Source organism: Mytilus californianus, unplaced genomic scaffold (genome assembly GCF_021869535.1).
Source record: "Mytilus californianus isolate M0D057914Y unplaced genomic scaffold, xbMytCali1.0.p SCAF_11, whole genome shotgun sequence".
NCBI lineage: Eukaryota > Metazoa > Mollusca > Bivalvia > Mytilida > Mytilidae > Mytilus > Mytilus californianus.
In genome coordinates, this window is record NW_026262593.1 from 71,078,871 (window position 1) to 71,101,086 (window position 22,216).

The 22,216-nt window shown below is 32.2% G+C and overlaps 1 protein-coding gene across 1 annotated transcript in view; it reads right to left on the reverse strand.

Moving 5' to 3' along the window:
- The window catches only part of LOC127720623 (uncharacterized), a 60,033-nt gene extending 40,187 nt beyond the window's left edge, over positions 1–19,846 (reverse strand). Inside the window, exon 1 of the mRNA XM_052227308.1 lies at positions 19,796–19,846. The gene's annotated coding sequence lies outside the window, so the exon portion shown is untranslated. The remainder of the gene's footprint in view (positions 1–19,795) is intronic.
- Positions 19,847–22,216: the final 2,370 nt, after the last annotated feature.

The following is a 22,216-nucleotide window of genomic DNA, read 5'->3' on the forward strand; positions in this document are numbered from 1 at the left end:
ACAAAAGGCATGCCTCATTCGAATACATGGACATGATGGAGACATTATTAAAGTCAGTAAGCAGAATGAATATCAAGACTACATGTAAAACGTCATACAACTTCAAGTGAGAAACTCACACCCTATCACTATAAAAACCTAGATTTTGTGCTTTCATTTCAGACAAATAAAAGGGGAATTGAGATTTTAGTGATAAAAAAAAAGTTTAACCTCACTACATTTATGTGTGCCCTTTCCAACTAAGGAATATATTGTAGGTTGGTTTTTACATGTAGTACCGCCGGTATGTCCTTGCTTCAATAGAAATTTATAATTTACATATTTTTGTATCTTGACCATATATACATGTAGTGCAGGTTGTTTTTTTATATTTAATGACTCATTTCTGGTAATTTACAGCTCGCAGTTAGATGGTGGTTGTGCGTGTTGCATATATCACATATCTACATGCATTAGAAATAAATGCCTTTTTCCATATACATGTATATATGTTCATTGTATCACATAACTATATACCTCGCCACTATGTCATGCATATGTGGCAGTTTTAAAAATGAATCTTTTCACAATACAGTGGTGGATCCATCCAGGGAGGGACCGGTGGTCAAAATAATTATGAATTCTTGAAAGGCCATTTTATTTTATGGCTATGCCTATGACGCCTGCGTCGCAGTAAGGCGTCAAACATGTCAAAGCAAAAAAAAAATAAAATAGCCTTTCAAGACATCATATATATTTGGACTAGGGACCAGTTGGTTAGAACCTTCACTTTTTTTGCTGATTAATGCTTTTGAATAGGAACACATGGATGGACCTCCCTTTTTATCCTGCTAAGAACCACCATCCCCCCCTTTTTTTTAAATTGGCTAGATCCACCCCTGGCATAATTAACTAATTTATTTTTGTAGTTTACCTGACCCTTTTGGAATAAGTTGTCATTACAAAAGTCAGTATTCCTATGATAGGGTTAGCGTGGTTCCTCCATCACTATCAGCTTTTCGCCTTTTGGAGATTTGCCTTAATGTCAGCAGGACGATCTTTGCATCCACACTTTGTTGAATAGTCACGCCAATATTTCCTAAAAGAGTCTCTGTGCCATCGGCATGGACATATTGACAATTTTATAGCAGCACGATCAACAGAAAACAATGTCACTTATGTGTATAAAGTAGTCCTCCTGGAACATGTGGAAAGTTTGATAAACAGGCCTCACTGCCCTCAGTGCTGTGGATAAATTCAAGGTGGTGGTTGTGTCCTTTTTACAAAGATAAACTTTGTCTAACAGATGAGTTGTATAGTGCTTTGATTGTCCACAACAACCTCCAAGATTAGAAAAATCGGACCGAACAGACGCGTCTGCTTTTCATCACTGGAAGCTGCCATATTGCCAGTGAAAGATTTCCACTAAGGGAGACAATTTAACCACAAAAATAACATTGAGGCTACCTTTGGGTAACTTAATGTTAAATTTTGCAAATTAACTAGAAAAAAACCAAATATTTAGCCAGAAATATTTTTCAACATAAAATAAATCAATTTAAGCCCAGTTACCACTTACTTTAAGCAATTTTAGTTAAATATAACAAGAAACAAAAACTATTAGAATTATTGCATTTTATGGTTATTTTAAAAGTATTTTCCATTATTTGCCAAGCTAAAATTTTTTACCTGTCTTAGAACTGATATACACCTTTCAAAATATTATAAAAGTTAAGAATAAAAAATATGATCTTGAGAGAAAACTGCTATTGAGTACATGTAGTATATACAAGTTGTTTATTACATCTGTTGCGCGAACTTTCTGGCAACCTGCCAAAAGGGCCGAAATTCTCAAAAAGCTATATTTTTGGTTATTAATTAATGTTCCTTCAAAATATGATAAAAATAATATTTCATTTAAGAGCTATATCAATTATCCAGACCCTTAAAAAGTGCCTAAATAAGGTGTATGTTTTAGCCATTTTTAAAAATAATTCACTAATATGCAAATTAGGCGGTTTAATGGAAAATAGCGCAAATTAACAAAAAAAATTTTTTTATCTTAACTCCTGAGTACCTAAAGTTTTTGGAAATATATATAATTTTGGCAAGTTGTAACTACCAATTTGGACGAAATTTGGGATTTTGCATGGTTTTATGGCAGACTGGCTCTTAATTGTCAATTTTATAAAATTGTTAAGAAAGCACAATATGAATTTCTATTCACACATGTCAAAAATATGCCAGGCTTTGCTGATTAGACGCCGTTATTGATCGTTCGAATATCAACAGTCCTTATAATTCTTGATCTGCAATAAAGTAACATATACTACCAGAGGCATAAGGATTAAGATTTAAATCCTTGATTGTCAATAGATAAACATGTACTGCAAGAGAGATAATGATTAAAATTTATTTCATATGCTATTTGTAATAATCAAATAATCTATTTAAAAAATTCTTTCAATGTTTTAGATTTTGTTGTCAATAAAATGTAAAACTTTTATTTTCACATTTTCTTTCAGCATTGAACCACTCGATAAGGAATTATTTGCAATTACATCCGTATCCGATTCCTTCATGTTCTTTTAGTTATCTTTGTCGTGTTCTTTGTTTGTGTAGGTCATTGACCACATAACTCAGATATTTTGTCAAAAACGGGTTATAATAGCAAATATGAATGAGCTCGCTCACTACTATTGTGCCAAAATTAAACATATCAATGAGACGAAGCACCAGAATTACACACACCAAAATAAAACACATGCCTTTTAAGAGAAATCCGCAAATATATTCCGACGCCAAAATTTTCCAATTTACGGTACTAAAATTAGTCATCAAAAACAAAAATTTATTTCTCACATTTTTGCTGTTTCCATGGAAACGGCGGCTATCTTAAAGTTCCAAAGTTTCACTGCAACTCTACTGATGGTGGTCCTCATTATTGTCAACAATCATTAAGATTGGTTCTATTGGCTTTGCAAACACTCCCCGACAAAATTAGACGGAAGAAAAAATAATAATAGGAAAAAAGAAACGGAGGAAAAGCAATATGTCATCCGACATTGTCGATCGGGTGACAAATTTAACAAACACACAGACTGGACGTGGCAGGGAATTTATACGGCCCCACAATAAAAGACACAAGTACAGATCTGAGAGTACTCGAAGTAACTTACAGGTAGTTCAAAGGTAATACTGTCTTTTAAATAAATCATAGATCAAAGACTAAAATCATCAGGCAGTACACACCCAGCATCCAATGGATTTAGTGTGAAGAAGTGATTACCAGTCTGAGAAAAACATGACCTTGTGCAGAGCCAAAAAAGAGGTATCGACAGATTGTAGAACCGTGCATGATAGCCTAGGAATCATAGCTCTTATGGTTTTTGCAAAATTTTTTGACAATGAACAATATGACAGCACATATAAAGCTATATTTATGAGGATCTGGATGTGTTCTCAATTTCTTTTTCTTTAATTTGTGTGCCATTTTTCAATACATTCATTATTTTTTCCCATTATACTCCTATTCTCAATATTTAACTTCTATTCTATCACTGATATATTTTTGTATAAAATACTTTTTTTTTGTAATTTAAATAATTGTAAATACTAGTAAATTGCCAATTAAACTAGATATCAAATTAACAATTTGAAATACATATTTCTGAAAATCTATAACAAAACTGAATAAATAATTAGGAAATAACAGAAACGAGAATAAATTGATAAACACACAATGAGTCTGTTTTTTTTTTTTTTTTTTATTTCACTATCTGTCGTAATTGTTTCTGATGAGGTGATCATAGAAATGGATTTTAAATCGTTATCTTCCATTCGGTTTTATCAATATTTTATATAGTGGATAATGGATAACAGAAATAATAGATTGCTACTCACGAGATTGTTCTTTATGAAAAATCTTCGTTCTGAGAATTTGATTGTCTTTATCAATATTGTAAAGGTTTTTGTCATTTAGGAAATGTATTAGTCTTGATAAAATATGCCTTTGAAAGGCTATTACGAATCTGAATCGCTAACCTGGAATTTTTTGTTTAAATCTTGCATCAATTATTGTTTTGCTGTTTAATGTTATTAATGTGTGTTTAAACATGCAATTTAAAGTCAAACTAAATTTTTTGTCATGTTGACATATTTGTAAGTCTTACTTTGCTGAACAGAACAGAACAAAATTATTGTCTATCTTCCATATTTTCTGAGAAAAAAAACCTTAAAAATCAAATGGAAATAGATAAAGACAATAGCTGCTATGAGGGATCAATTGACGAATTCGGTCCTTTGACTTGTTAGATATGACTTGCTGTAGATTTTTGCTGTTTAGAATTTCTCTTTATCTATAATTGTTTTCAAGATAGGAAATATCATAAAAATACTACATAAGGAGCAATAACTCCAAATTTGAGTGTCCGATTCATTTGAAAATTATCTTTGAAATTGATCTTGACCTGTTAATATTTTTTACCCTGCAATTTTTTTCTCTAACTGCTTTATTTTTTCTTATACAAACCAAAAACTGCATTTTACCGCCTTTTTAGCCATGTTTGTTGACTGTTGACCGGAATAAGACAAACTTTATAATAAATGAGATATGGATCATTCGCAGTGAGTGGGTTTGAAATCGGTTCAATATTTTCAGAGGAGAAGATCTTTGAAAAGGTTTACGAAGACGTAGACGGACGATGACGGACGGCAAGGTCAGATGATGACGGACGATGACGACTGACGCCAAATGATGACAATAACTTCCTTTGGGCCAGTGAGCTAAACGTTATCGTTTATACGTTCTTTGAAAATTTCTGTCATTCATGTCATGTGCCCTTTTACAGAACCGTTGTTTGACATGACGTATAATAGTGAACTGCTGTCCGTTTGTACCTCATTTATTTTAAATTGTTTAATCATTGAGACATTTTCTTAAAAAGACAAAACATTACCAATCGTTGACCATGTATTACCTTTCAGCTTGAACCACCCAAAAGATAAATACAATCTATTTTAAGATTATTTTCAGAGAAAATATACCATCTACCAACCACTTTTAAGGTGAATCTGTAAAGTCGTGTATATGCGGTAATTTTGAAGACATTAATGAGATTTGCCCTTGTTTGAATACTGATATCTATAAAAATATATAACTCAACGTTTTCATGGTCCGGGAATGCATATTTCCACCAACAAGAGAACTAATGGGAACTTTATTTCAGTGTGTATAAAATTAGTTGTAAACACGGTTTAATCCTCGTTGAAGAGGCTGATGCCTTAGGAATAATTGGAACATTTGTTACAATCCTTCCAACAAAAACAAAGTATATAACTGATCTGTTGTATTAAAGTCAAATAATGACAAAGTGTGGTATGCAGATCAGAATTTGCTAGAACGTCTGAATCAATATGATTTGGAAATTTTTAATCGACTTTGTACAACGCAACCTTTCCTTTTATATTACATACAAGTAAGATTCTTCTATCTTTGTCATAGTACACATCCGTCAGCCAGTCAAGTCCATCCAATTTGGTCATTAGTGTTTTACTGCCTTTCCCATCCTGTTGTATTATTGTTAGAATATCGGAGTCATAATTTACAACGTAAACATTATTGTAATTGTCTACTACTACACCGCAACGATATGTAATGGACTCAATTTTGAAATGACATACCTCTTCGGCTTTCAAACTACAACAATGTACAATTTTCTTGTCGTATTCTGTGTAAAATATCCTGTCTCTGCTAGTTGCGATGTAAAGTGCACTATTAGAAGCTATTTGTAATGTTTCCAGTTGTCTTCCTGATAGATCCAGGACTTGTATTGTAGAGTCGCCACTTATTACGTAAAGTCTCCCATCCTCTATTGATATTCCATAACAACTATTTTGTAACCTGATTTTCTTTTCAACGTTAAAAGTATTACTATTCATTATTTCTAAGAATTTTAAGTCCCCATATGTCACACCAATACGATGAGGATCTATTACTGTGATGTCAAACGGCCTCCCAGAGACTGGGATGTCACCGATATGTTCACCAGTATCGCTGTACTCTATTAAACGGTTTCCATTTGTGTTATTTCCAATCAATAAATGACTATTCGGCAATATGACTCAACCTGAAATACATATTGATTTTTTCACCTTAAATCGAAACGTTTTGATTAGCTGAAGTTTCATACCGGACATGGTTTTAGGGACGTTGGTCACAATTTGAGCTTGATCGATTTTTGGGTCTTTCAAATCTAATTTGCTTGCGCATTCCGAAACCTTTATTTGCCCAAAGTCTTCAATTTCGTTCGACAATTTTTCGATGAGGCTATGAATAGCTACTTTTAATTCATAATCCTTGGTAGCACCAATTACACTCTTGATAGATCCTACCTCGCTAACAATCCGCTGATTAACCTGACGCGTTCCCAGGAACACGTGTATGTCAGAAGAAAATTGTTTCATATGTAGTGTTTGTTCCCTAAGTTTGGTAAGCATTTCTTCTGTTGATTCTAGCTTCCTAAAGAATTTCGTATATTTTGATTTACAAGTTTGAGATGTTGATATTAGTTCGCGAAGCAATTTTTCCTGCAGCTTATCTAGGTGGTCGTTTACTTTTGTTCTCGTTTCAAGTATCGTTGTTTTGATCGCCAATTCTTGTCTTTTAACTTTCTTTGTAGCGTAATCGCGATTCATTATGCATTGTTTCACTTTACGCAGAGTTCCCTCAATCTCCTCTTCTAGGTCAGATAATGCAGTTGAATGTCTTGCATTTTTTGAAGCAACATTAATTGATATAATGTCAGAACATGCCTTGTGTTTTGATGGGAGACATACAATACAGAGGACTTCGTCGTGAGTTTTACAGAACCACTCCAGGTTTTCCCCGTGCTGCTCACAAACCTTTGAGATCGGAACATTTTCAATCTTGCGATAATCTTCTATTGAGATCACCTTATGGTTTCTTGATATTTTGCTTTTTCTGTGAACTTTTTCACAATCTTCACATAATCCTTCTTTACAATTCGAACACCATCTTTTCGCATCCTTTGTGACGTCATCATACTTTCACGGACCACAGGGTACATTTGATCCTGAAGCCATTTGGGTTATCTGCAAGGATTTATAAATATGTTTTAATTTCTTATTATTAAGAATAAGAGGACCTTATTTTGACTGGCTTCAATTTTGCATATCATTTTACCTTTATTATTTTTTTTAGGGATGTTCAGGCGCGCATGGGATCCGGAAAATTTTCTGTATTGACACATCATCGAAGCCATTTGATAAATCATTAAAAAGTAATTACTTAAAACAGACAGTTCAGAAAAATTAGCCACTACAATTGAAAACCCACAAACTTTAGGAAAATATTGAAAAAAATTAATGATTAGTTCCCATCAGACCACTTTTATCTCAAAACTTTTTAAACTGGAAGAAATGAAAATATCTCATACCCACAAAGACTTTGTTGCAAGTGCAAAGTTCTGGATGATGAATCCCATTTATTTTTATTTTTTTTGTTAAATAAATAATGATTTAAGACATGACTTATCTAACGATTTAAAAATCGAATACAAAGATTTTTCTGACAATAGAATGAAATATTTTCTAAAATTATCTCCTCCAACTACTAGCCAGCAAGTATAATCTTAAGGCTCCTTTATAAAGCAGTCTATGGAACGGAAGACAATAGTTTAAAATCCTTTCATTATAGTAAAAACTATTAAGATTTCAATAAATTATGTATCGATTACATGTTTTATATTATCCCTCTGTCGTATAAAGTATGTTTCCTTATCCCATAACCAAGTTTGATTTTGGTATTTAGTATTTTGTTAATATAAGGAGAGATATGTATGTCACATGCACACGTCTTAAACCCATGACATATAAAGTGGTGACTGGGTTTGGGGGGGGGGGGATAGTTATTTCTTGTGATGGAATTTCAAAACCAAATTTTGTGATCAGTAATACATTTCAAGTCATTTTTTTTCATGCTCTAGATAAGGAACTTTTTATCATTAATGTGTTCTTTATTTTTATTAAATTTGTAATATAATACTTGATTTTATCAAGTCAGTTTGAGAGTACAACTCGTTTTTAAATCGAAAATTCTCATAAAACTTATTGTTGAATGTGCAATTACGTAAAGGTGGGAAGACCGTAAAGGTGGGAAGACTGAAGGCAGAGGACAAGGATAAAAACGACACGTCGGAAAATTAAATGCAAGAATCACAAGACGAAGATTTTGATGATAAAGAAATAATCTAGTTTACGGCAAAAAGACAGGAAAGTAGGAAGAAGGAGCAAGGAAAAATACCAATATAAATAAACGGGAAATATAAGAATATTAAAAGCAAGATCGGAAAAAAACTATCTAAGGCGTAATTTAACAACACTCAGACGGTTTCCATTCGAATCAGTTAAGAAACCACTAGATAAATCAAGCAGCAGTTCAAAAGCAAGAGGTCTCTAGCTAATCACAGAGGAGAATGCCCGTTCAGACCAACAAACTGTTGAACGTTTCAAGACAAAAACCATTTTAGAACCAGAGAGTATTACAAAATAAATATCACATCAGAGATTTGCAAGTAGATGAAATGAAGATTTGTGTTAGGTACACAGTAGCACATACGAAGATAAAAACGTCAGGCAAAGAATTAGACAACAAAATGGACAAAACAAAGACATTTAAGGCAACCAGAAATGCAAAATTTATGGAAAACTTGCAGAGTTGTCTCTTAGCAATTATACACCATCCTAGTATTTGTTTTTTTTATTTTTATTGATTACTCATATATACTTGTTGACGTTTGTTTCGCTTTTCCTTGGAATTGAATATACCTATATGACAATATTAACTTCATGTAAAATTGCTATTTGAAGACACTTGCAATTACCAAACATGGTAGGGTAGGAAATTATAGTTTAAACTCGGTAAAGGAGAAGGTCCGGTTAGGGCTTATTTTGGCCTAAAATTTGAAATACATCTGATGAAAGATTTTTAACATTTTTCAAACACTGAAGTATATACTTCATTCGATACAATTAGTTTAAATACAAGATTTGAACTGATTTGGTCATTAACGACGCTCAAAATCAAGCTTCAATATGAAAAATCTTTAACATATGCCATGAAACGTCACTTTTCAGGTGATTTTCGTCTAAAATGTAAGTGGCCGCATTCGTGTTCAGTCTCAACCTTTATATATGAATAATCATCAAATAAAACATGTATTTAAATATTAAGACTGAACACAAGTGCGGCCACTTCCATTTTGGACAAAAACCATCAAAAAATTAGCGTAAATGCTAAAATTGTGAAGATTTCAGTAATTTTGCAAGAATTGATGATGCTAGCACTTGATGAATATGCATTGTATTGTCAAAAAACAGCCCATATTTGTGAAACTTAAATAAATAGTCTACTTTCCAAAAAATAGCTAAAAACTTATATTTCAAACAAATGGTAAAAATGCTATATTTTGGGGCCAAAAAGGGGTCTTACCGAGCCTACTCCTTTATTTCAACGTGGACTTTTATACGACCAAAACATTTATGTAAAGATAACACAATTTCTAAAAATAAAGAGACGTTTACTGAGGTCAGTTATAAATTAAAGCTACAATTAACAAAGAACATTGTCATACTAGTGTCTTTATTTCTCAAATTAAATGTAAACTTAGTTGATTAAATCATTGTGACTCTTTTGTTCATTTAAAGTTTATAATAATGGATAACCGATGATTCACAAATGAGTGTTGTTAATAAAACATACATTGTTGTCATGATTGTTAATCGTCATTTAAGGTTTTTGTTGTAAAAATTTTGGATCAGTTTTAGTAAAATATAATATGCATTTATCTTTTATCTACAAATATTTTACATGTACTTTATATTGTATATTTTTGTAAACTACTATTCCTCTTGGTCAATTGAAAAATCATTTAAACAGTGATTTTCACATCCGTTGGTCTCTGGTTGTCTCATTGGCAATCATACCGCATAACCTTACTTTTATATTTTCTACAACACTGGGTATCAAAGAAACACATTTCCTTCACTTTATAAAGAATAAAAGTGTTCCAACGACAAATACACCGAAGATGATATCAACAAAATGCTGTAATTTTTCGTCGACAACATATTTTATTTGTCGAGATAAAAAAATATTTGAGGAAATGCTTGGTATACAAATTGGTATTATTTGTGCACCTTACTGGCTAACTTGTTGTTCTATTTATACAATGACAAAGCGATAAAAAATCAGAACAATTTCAAGTTTGCACCTTCTTCATGATGGGCATCTAAATGAAATGTATACTTTTTACCGATATTATACATGTTACTTCTAAACATGTTCTTTATCTTGATGTTGACACATATGAACGGCTTCAAATAACAATCAATTCATGCCAACCTTTTTAACTTTCCAATTCTCAGTAGTAATAAATACTTTGCCATTAGTAAAGAATTTAAATATCATAACTAACTAGTATATTACGAGCATGCATTAGCACAGAATATTGACTTGATAAATAGTACATTGGCATGTCCAAAAAGATCTACTGCAAAATAGTCAATCACTAACTTTATAATTTCGAAGCAATATCAACACTTTTGATTTTCTACGCTTTATATCATTATCTCCATGCTTATTTCAAAAACAAATGCACTGATGATGATATCATCAAAATGCTCGACTGTTTGATCAACAACATATTTGTTGAGTTTGATGGATTGATATTTCAACAGACAGTATGTATTCCCAATGATAGTGATTGTAATCAAATGTAGTACAAAATTTTCTCAAAGAACAAAAGAGAACAACACATCATTCGAAGTCCATTAATTTGAATATATGAATGATGTCCTTTCATTTAATAACCAACAATTCAGTGAGTGCTGCTTCTCATGTATCTCAGTTGATTTGAGATTAATGCTACTACCAAAACTAGAAAGTGCGCGTCATATTTTGATCTTTTCCTCGATATTGACAAAGATGAACGATTGCAGAATAGAAAATATGACAAACAGGATGATTTCAACTTTCCGATTGTCGACTTCCCCATTATTCATCAGTATCATATCCTTTGTCCTACCTTACGGCGTTTACATATCTCAATAAATACATAACGGGCGTGCATGTTCACACTATACGGCCTTTTTTAAAAGGCATTTGCTCTCTACACAAAACTCTTCCACCAGAGTTATGAGGAACAATGACTGACATCGACCTGACATAACTTTTTCTGTCATCATCACGAATTGGTTGACTAAAACGACAGGTTCATGTCTCAACTCACTAGCGACAAGTTGTTGCAGTCTCAGATGTTTAGATACCTGAAAAGTCGTCTACTCTTCAATTTGATCGATTTTGACCTCTTCTCGATTGTTCTTTTTGGCTAGGTGTAGCATACAGAACAGGAGATGCTTACCCTATCAACAAACCCCGCTTTGCTCCCTTTCGAGTTTATACGATTTCCTCAGTATTTGTGCGTTACCTTCATTTGTCTACTTAATCGATTTATAAGATTTGAACATTAATAAACTACTGTTGCCATAATTTCTTAAATGCGGTGTTTTTCTAACACCTAAAATACTACTAACGACTGAAATCAATAGTTTACAAGTTTAAAAGTTACCATCATGAGTTTGTTGACCAATACGATGTGTCAGTGTCTCAACTTCGAGGGACAAATTATCCATAGTCATAAATCTTCTATCTAATGTAGAGCGTTTATGTATTAAATCTTAAACATAACAAGTGTTTATGTCGATGTGTCCATGCCTCTGCTCAAAAGGTACACATTATCCTTTAAATCCTAAGACACCAGTATATTCATAATCTACAGAGACATCAGTAGTTGATTAAATCTCATCACTATTTGGAATATGAAAAACAAGACAAAAAGGAGGGAATGCATGAATTTTAAACGAAGCGAATTAGATGTGACGCCAGGGACAGTCTCCTGCTATGTATACGACCTTATTCATGGAACATTAAGGCAAATATACATCTGTTTAGTTATGGTTGTTTGACTTATTGTTTGAAATGTATGAATATATGAAATGTGTGAATGACCAATATCAAAGATTTCATGCATATTTAGAACCAGTTGGCAGACCAGGATAATAGGCGTGAAATATAATCTAACCAAAGAAAATTAAGATAAATATTTATAGAAATAATACCTATGCATATAAATTTGAGAATCGGTAATGATATGTATAATTGTTTTTAAGGACATCATCACAGAATAGATACAGGTATTATCCAATAATATATCAGGCATAATAAATAGCAATGTTGCAGATGAATAGAGGGGTTTAAAAAATGTAATACCTGTCAAAACATTTGAACAGATGTTGACTCTTCAGTCTTTCAAATATATACAAAAATGATACTGATATTCAAAAAGTTATCTTTATTGACTACTCACATGTACACTTTGGCGTTTGTTTAGCTTTTCCGTGAGGAATCGTGTACATCTATATCAAAACGATAACTTCAGGTAACATTGTATATTACATTTGATAGCCACATGTAATCACCGAACAAAGTGGTGTGATTTTTAACACAGTGAATTTATGCCAACAATAACTTGACTACGACCAAAACAAAACCGTAGCTATCATACCATTAGCAACAATGAATATGCATTTATGCAGGTCTTTTATATGTAAAAAGATACAAATAACAAAGAAGACTTTTATAATATTGCCTTATTTCTCAATAAGGAATAAGTAAACTTAGTTGATTAGATTAATGGGACTCTTTGTTCGGTTAAAGTGTTCAATAATAGGTAACTGATGATTGATAAATGAGTATTGTTAAAATTGTACGTTATTATTGTCAATAGTCATTTAGAGTGTTCGTTGTAAATAGATTACATCAGTTTTGTTATAGTATAGTTTGTATTAATTGTTAACCTTCATATTTTTCATATCGTGTAGTTTTTTTACACTACTATTCCTCTTGCTCAACTGAAAAGTTCTAAATCAAGCATCCTAGTTGATGGTTCAGAATGTTCACTATATAAGTCTGTTATTGTGCATCGTCAGATTGGTTTTTTAACCAAATTACCTTTTCGTTTTCCCTGAGTTAGGCATCATATTGCTTTATCTCGGATGTATCAATTTTTAATGCGCAACTCCTCCTTAGCCCTAACTATAAATTAATTGAAACTTTATCAGAGTCTGAACCATATAATACCATGGTACACCTCTCGTTTTGTTTGATGACCCACAATATTTTTGGGGTTTTTCTAATCCTAAGCAAATTTATGTCTATGCCATTCCTGCATACTTTGTCCACAGTACGTCTAGTTTGTTTCTCGATAAAGCATAATTTCAAAGTCGAAAGCCAGTGATACTAGCAGTGGCAGAACAAATTCAATTACACCCAATTATTACTTCATGGAAAAAAAATACAATATTTTCTAGCAATGATTTAAATTTAATTGACTCTGCAATGTATCCCTAAAGTAACAACCCCGCGTAAGTTCTTACTAAGAATACTCCGAATTTAGCACACACCGATATGTAAATCAAATTCATTCATCGCAACAATATTCATTCATACTTTTAAAAATTAAAAACCAGCTTTTACATAGTTTTGACACAAACCTAATGTAAATTTCTGAAACGCTACAAAACAACACTTAAAGACTGTATAAACACAATAAGCATTTTTCGTCGTCAGATAACTTAAATATGTATACAAGCAATGCATTTTTTAGCTAAGTTTCTGTTTTAAAAACTTAACCAGGTATATAAAGCAAATACCTCAGGCATAACTAAGGAATAAGTATAAGAACAAATGTAAGGTCATACAAATTCAGCTTATTTGCCTCTAAATTATGTTTTTTTAAACAGGTGTGGTAATAGGTCTACATTAAAGTTGGTGACTACATGTATGGTTTGGCTGTACAACTTTAAATTATCGGTCGTTTAGCATGTCTATAGGTTGCTGTGTGGTGTCTTCTAATCCGACATTCTGAACCAGATCATCCATTGCTCAGTGAAATAGAACACAAGACTATATAGATAACAGTAACAAAAGTGGCATATAATTTAATATAAACATAAGACAAAGAAGTATATAAATAACAGCATAGCCTTCAGGCAAATTTAAAAAAAAGATAGTGGTCAAACTCATTTGCAATCCAACCGCATCATCTTATTCGGATAAGTAAATATTAAAAGCGAATATCCTTATTGTAAAATAAACTATACTAATTATATCAATATATAAAGGTAACAGAAACATCTGAAACGGTTTTCCTTATTTATTTTTTTCTCATAATTATAAATTTACTATATTCATTTTAGTCATCAGCTGTTCCATGGTTTGACATAGCCACATCACCAGCTGTTATTGCTACTCTCACATCACATGTCTGTACTAACTGGATAGAAAAAGTATAACAAAAATACCGAACTACAAGGTAAATTAAAAAGGGGAAGTCCATAAAAACTGACAAAATAAAATGTTATCAACAAACGGTGAAAAACGGTTGTCATATTCCTTACTTGGTACAGGCATTTGTCGGAGAAACTTGTGAGTTAAACCTGGTTTTGTAGCTAGCTAAACCTCCAACTTGTACGTTGATAAAATTACACTCTTTCAACAAGTTTACCAGCATTTATGAAAGCACTCATATATATTGTTTCCTCATAACTATACATTAACTACATTTATTTTAGTCACCAGCTGTTCCATGGTTTGAAATAACCACATCACCAGCTGTTATTGCTAGTCTCACAGCACATGTCTGTACTAAACATAAAAAATGTAAGTTTTTGCCTGATTTTTAATCAAACGTTTCGTCGGACTAGGGTAATCTTTTGTTATGTTCTAATCTTCGTTTGTTTTTCAATTTTGTTTTCTCTTTTTCATATAAGGGAGGAACGATACACAGGGGCAATCAAAACACCAATTCAGAAAAACCAGACATCATCATGATAAAAAAAAACGACGAAAACACAAATGACACACAAGTCTGATGATAGAACAACACGAAAACATTGAGGGTAAACTCAGAGCATATTTGGTATAATTAAACAGTTCCTTCTCGGAGGTGACCCCTTAGTTGGTTGCTCAAGTCCTAAAAGTTGTATTCATCGATGCCACAATAGTGGTAAAGAAACATCTGACTCAAAATTTTGCACATTTGAATTCATTGACGTTAAATAAAAATATAAATTCACATTGTGGGTTCAACTCTATGTTATCTATGTGGCTGATATTCTTAAACATTTAACTTAATCATGATGACGTCATAACAATTTTCAAACGCAAATTTGCATTAAAATTGACAAATCGATAAAAACGCATGTCAGAAAATTTACAGAAATAATGATGCTCTGTAATAGACGTTATCCATAATATTGACTTTTGACTCCGGAAAATAGATTTTTTCGACATTTTACTACTTCTTTGTGATTAGGACATTCTGGTACTCGGTCAAGTCTGGAGTGAAAAGTCAGTAGTATGAAAATAATTATGCCGCATTATCCATAAACAAAGAAATGCATAAAATGTCAACACCAAATAAAGTACTAATTATACTTTTGTAAGTACTAATGTTATGTTTTTTAACTGTTTTATTTTTTTATTTTTATTTTTATGTTGGTGATGGTATTACATGTCATACTCCGATAATGGTTTTTGATTGCGACTAGTATGTCCATTTTCGTTAGTAACGCTGCGGTCTCAAGTCATCTATGACTATATTTATGGACCTTATTTTTTCTTATTATCAATAATAGTAAACACACAGTACTTCGATTCTGGCATAACAATGTGGATATTATTTTACTGATATGTTCTGTTATATAAATAAATAAATCATTTTAAAAAAGGGAATGCCCTCCCTCGTGCATATCTCTTGATTCTCTGATGATGGGTTTTGTTCATTATTGAAGGCCGTACAGTGACGTATAGTTGTTAATCACTGCAACATTTGGTCTCTGGTGGAGAGTTGTCTCATTTGCAATGATGCTATGTCTTTTATTTCTATATACAAACAAAAATGATTTGCAGAAACAGTCGAAAATCACTGATTTACAGGCTCAAGACTTTGGAAGGACACATACAGAATGTGGCTTGATTAAATACGATTGTGATCGCTCAACTCTCTCCTAACATGTGACTTTCAGGTCGATGAAACAACACAACATAAGAAAAAACTACAAAAATCAGTCGAAAAAGGCTCAACTGATCAGATCGACAGGAAGGTAAAAAAAACCAGATTTGTCAACATTAATGATAGGTAAGTGTTATCATTATTAAGCCTTTCCAGCTTTCAGTAATAAAAGTAAACTTTTTAAAAAAATTTCGAGGAAAAAAACACTGGACTTATTTCAATCAAACCTGGCCTGCATAATCTTTAACGTATCCAGTTCAAGATTCAAGATAGGGAAAATCTAAGAGAGGCAAAAATGCTCAAAATATTTAGATCTACATGCTATATATTTTTTTATTTACACCAAAATTATCAACTGCCTCTTCATGCCCTTTAATGTCGATTTTTGATAACTTTTGTGATTTTCCTTATTATATCAGATACATTAATAGATGGGCAGAACACTTAACAGCAAAAATTATTAGCAATACAGATTAACAAAATTGCTTCAATGACCAAAAACTGTAAGAGGAGTTATTGTCCTTCAGAAAATAACGTTTTTTTATAAATTGTTTGCGTGTTTAGGTATTATCTTAAAAGATATATTGTTTGACTTATATGAAGATTCTATTTTGATGAACATTTTTGCTATTTATAGTTTCAATCTATCTATTATGGTTTATGTTTGAAATATGGACAAAAATCATCTTTCAATGACAATAACTTCTTTAAGGCCAGTGGTCAATTGTTGATTTTGATCTTTATTTTTAGATATTTTAGTGCCGAACTTTTTTGCTTCACAGTTTCTCTTTGTCTATTATGGTTTCGGCAAAAATTAAACAAAAATCAACCTTAACTCCTTTAAGGATTCATTTGAAGATTAATGTGCCGTTTTGCCTTATTTTGGGTCTTATTTTACTATAAATTTGCCCTTACTTTTTTTTGTCTACATATCCGTAAAAACTGGGGAAAAGGTAAACATTTTCTCTCAATGGCAAAACCTACTATAAAGTATCAATTGATAATTCCACCCATAATTGACTGCTTTGTATATCTTATTGTTATGTTTATTGTTATTGTTGAAAAATTTCTGTGTCAATTATAGTTTTCGAGATAACAATCAAAAACTTAGAAAAATTGCAAAAATTAAAATTTCAAGGACAATTACTTCCAAATGGCTAGCCCTATATTTCTAACAATTTCATAGCAGATAGACCTTGACCCTATTAAAACCATGGTCACTTTTGTTCTAACTGCATACAACATAACATGAAAATCACTTAAAACAAGTACTTACAAATAATCTAATTTCAGCATCACCAGATTGGTATATTTCGCCTCTCTTTTAATAATAACCAATATTTATTAATTAATTATCATGCTTTTAGTTTTCGCATTTTCTACTTGCGTGTGTAACTTTTCTTCAATAACATGGCAATGATCTCAAATTGATCACCAAGCTTCTGATCGAAAGGTTTAACTAATTTATTTTTCAAAAGGAGGTAAGAGCCGTCTCAAAAGTTAGTGACCCGAAAGTCAATCAATTTAAAAAAAAAGTTACAAAAACACTCTTTTTCAATCCTTGTCCAAGCCATCAATGGGTTAATTTCTGGTACATATATCTTGATTCTTTTAGTAGTGAATCTGTTGTGGCATTGAAATTTTCATGTTTTGAAAACATACATGAACACTGATGGGAAAATTCCATTACATGTATTGTATATAGGTTTTTTCGATGAAATATACACATAAGCGAAAACACGAATTTAAAAAAAATATATATATAACCTATTTCATAAACACCCTAGTGCAGTCATAGATTTTCAGCGTGATGTCGTGCACGGTTATATGCTTAGTGTTTATGATAGCCGTGGGACCTTCCAATAAAAACCAAATTTATAACTGATCTCTTGTATTAGAGTAAAATAAAGACAAATTCTGGTATGCAGATCGGCGTTATCTAAAACGTCGGGATCAACATGATATGAAAAGTTTAAACGATTTCATACAACGCAAACTTTCCCTTTTCATTACATTATGGTTCTTTTCTCTTTGTCCTGGTTTAAAGAAGTCGGCTAATCAAGTCCATCCAATTTGGTCAGTAATGTCTTACTGTCTTTCCCATCCTGTTTTTTATTGTTAGATTATCCATAACTCTTTTCCTTTCAAACTACTACAACAATATACAATATCATTGACGCCATCTGTGTAAAATATCCTGTCTCTGCAAGTTATGATATACTCTATTAGAGGCTGTTTATAATGTTGGCAGTTGTCTCCCTGTGAGGTCCAGGACTTGTATTGTAGAGTCTCCACATATTACACAAAGTCTTCCATCTTGTATTGATTTTCCGAAACATTTATTTTGTAATCTGATTTTCTTTTCAACCTCGAATGTATTACTTTTCATTATTTCTAAGAATTTTATGTCCCCTTACGTCATAACAATACGTTTAGGATCTTTCACTGTATTACCAATCGGCTTCGCAGAGACTGGAATGTAACGGATATGTTCACCTTTATAGCTGTACTCTATTAACTGATTTTCAACCAACAAATGACCATTAGGCAATATGACACAGCCTGAAATATCTATAATTAATCTTTCCTCTGGGTTTTGAAATGCTTTAATTTCCTGAAGATTTACGTCGGATATGTTTCTTGATTTTGGGACGTTGATATCAATTTGAGCTTGACCAAATTATTGGTCTGTGAAATCTAACTTGCTGTCGCTTCGTTAGATAATTTTTCATGTGTAGTGTTTGTTTGCTTAGTTTGGTCAGCATTTTTTCTGTTGATTTCAACTTTTGAAGGAATTTCATATATTTGATCTACAAGTGTGAGATGAGGAACTTAGTTCTCATAACAGTTTTTTCTACAGCTTGTCTAACTGGCCGTTAATTTTCTTTCTCGTTTGAAGTATCATGGTTTTGACCACCAATTCTTGTTTTTCAATTTCCTTTATAGCGGATTCGCTTTTCATTATGCATTGTTTCACGTTGCACCGAATACCATCAATCGCCTCTTCCATGTTATGTCATGCAGTTGATTGTTTTGCTTTTGTTGAGGCAACAGTAATTGGTATAACATCAGCACACGATTTGTGTTTTGATGGGACACAAACCACACAGAGGACTTCGTCGTGAGACTGACAGAACCAATTCAAGTTTTCACTATGATGCGCACAGACCTGCGCGATCAAAACATTTTTAATCATGCGGTAATCTTCTGTTGAAATCTTTTGATTTTGTTTTTTGCTATAAGCGGTTTCGCGATCTTTAGATAATCCTTCTGCACAATTCGTGACCAAGTTTTGTACATTTTTTTACTAAAATATCTGACATAATGCAGCCACCAACTGTGTGCTAGAAGTCGTATTCTTTCAACCATACGAATTTATTGCATCAACAGTCTTGAATATTTATAACGTTAAAACATAATAAAACGAGCATATGAACAGTACAAGGACATATTTTCTCATCACCAATACGTTTCCAGGATTATTTCCGTTCACGAATTCGCTACAACGTTTGCGATCAAAAGTATGTACATTAATTTAGAAACGAGATTTGGCAAACAGGAACGTTGATGATATCACACAATGTTTTACACTAGCTCAATTTGATTTTCACACAGCTTATTTAGGTTTGTTAGCAGTTGTAAGAAAATTAAGACTAGTTAACCTGTTACTTGTTACCAGCTATTTCATGTATTTGTCTAGACACACCTCCTTAATGTTGTTTGTCTTGTTCAATGCCATGAATAAGATGATTTTGATACTAATGAAATTTTAAAGTGTGATGTTTTCAAAAAGTTAAGTATTGTCGGTTTAACAATTGCTTTAATAATAATGTAAGTGTATGACTTTCATGATGGAATTGGTTTTCATGTTATATTATATTCAATTATTAGAACTGTTAATAGACTGCATTACGAAAACGTATCGAAGAGACTCGAATACATATCGTAAAAGCGATCTTTATTTTTATTTTGCTTGTACATGTTGTAGTACTGAATAATTTGCTTCCCCTCCTGGCAATTGGATTTTTCAAACTAAAACTGAAAATAGTGCATGCTCAAGTTAAGGCGAAGTGTACGTAATTGCACGCCTCTAGCGGAATTTAGGATAAAAAACGTGCGTCGTTAGTTACGCGGGTTATCTCCCCTACTCCAAGAAAGGAAAAATGGGCACATGAAAGAAAAATGACTTCGTGCGGTCTATCATGAATCCAAACAAGTATTCATGTGCTATCTCAAAACTTCAAAGAAATTATTAGAATGACTCCAATCAGAAATCTGAGTATCCTATTGTGAGTTAGTCTGACTTTATTACCACTGATTTTGTTTTAGACACTCAGGAGCAGGTACACAATACGACTCGTGTTTTTTTCAACAGAAGGTAAAAACGCATAAACAACAAAATTATAACCAAATAAACAAATAAACCAGTGACAATTCTGCTTCTATTCGTATCAAATTCATTTAAATCAAACCAGAATTGACCCCACAATATTTTTTGAAAAACCATAGTTTTGAATGAAATTCACAGTGTAGCGTAAAATTGTAGGTAACGAATAATTATATTGCATGTGAATTTGTGTGTTGAACAAGAAAGACGTTGGCATGTCCGTTTTTATGCAATTGAAAATTTTATGATGTTTTATATTTTATTATTTATGTAAAAAGTATAAAAGATACTAAGGGGTAATCGACAACTAGTACAACATAATGCACCTTATCGCTATTCCCGCTTGACCCGAGAATCTGTCCCGCTCGAACTTTTGACGTCATACAACAATCACTTTTCCATTGTGGCGTCAGATATTTTCTATTATGACGTCAAAATTTTACGGGAACTTGTGTGATGTCCAGTAATGGCGGATAAATAGCGATAAGGTGTATGAACATTTATAGGCTAAGAAAAAGCCAACAGCAAAAAAAAAATAACCATCAGATTCCGTCCACAAAACATTACACACTCAGACACTAAGAATTGAGCACTATTACATTTATCTCAGAATAAGTAAAATATATGTCATCCAAATCTCAGTTTTCAAGGTGCAGAAAATAAACAGGTGTCTTCTATTCCGTCCGCAATTTTTGGGGAAAGTAAAATCTAAATTTAGAACCGTGGTTGAAACTGAAACTACACATGTATGATAAAAATAGAACGTGTTATTTTTTCTTTATCAAATTCCAATTTCGAAGGGATAGCGAAATATGTTTTCTTTTGTTGTGCTTTTGTGTATCATTCAGCAGTAGTATAAGGTAGGGGAAGAAGGGGTAGGGGTGAAGAAAATAAGGTCTACAATGTTGGGGCTTTTTATAACCGACTATACGATATGGATTTTTCTCATTGTTGAAGGCTGTATGGTTGCCTATAATAATTGCTTACATCCACATCATTTAAGGTAGCTGGGGTGTCTAAATGTTGGACGATAAATTTTTCTTAAACTTCTGCAAAAGACTTCTGGGTCAAATTTCAATATAAAAACTGCATGGGGATCACGGACCTTGTTTTTTCGTAATAACACATTGAAATTAACGAAATTTGGGTTATTTTATATTGTTAATATAGGGGAAACTTAAGTTTTCCTTATTGCGGAAACATTAAAAGATAGAATTGGCTAAAATTCGATGAGAAAATTGCTTTTCATTAATAACTCCGAAATATCAAATAAAAATAGGGGGTCACGGGCCTTATTTTCTTGAAAAAATCCCCAAAAATTTTAAATATACTTTACGACACTTAATTTTTTGATAGTTCAATCTTTAAATTTCAAGTTTTAGGTATTTTGTTGTATATTAAATGATACTTGGTAAAATATTTTTAAAACAAAAAAGTATTTTTGTAACATGATCAGAACGAAGTTCAACGCTCAGAAAAAGACACCCGATCTACCTTAAACTGTGGCAGATAGTTGTCTCATTTGCAATCATACCACATCTCCTTATTTTCATATTATATTAACAAAACTGCAATTCATTTGCATTATATACAGGGACAAGTTATATCAAAAACTCCGATCTGTTTTACTTTGCTAAAATTCATATGCGGGTTCTTCTTTTGACCTTATTACAGCCATAAAAATTCTCAAGATAAT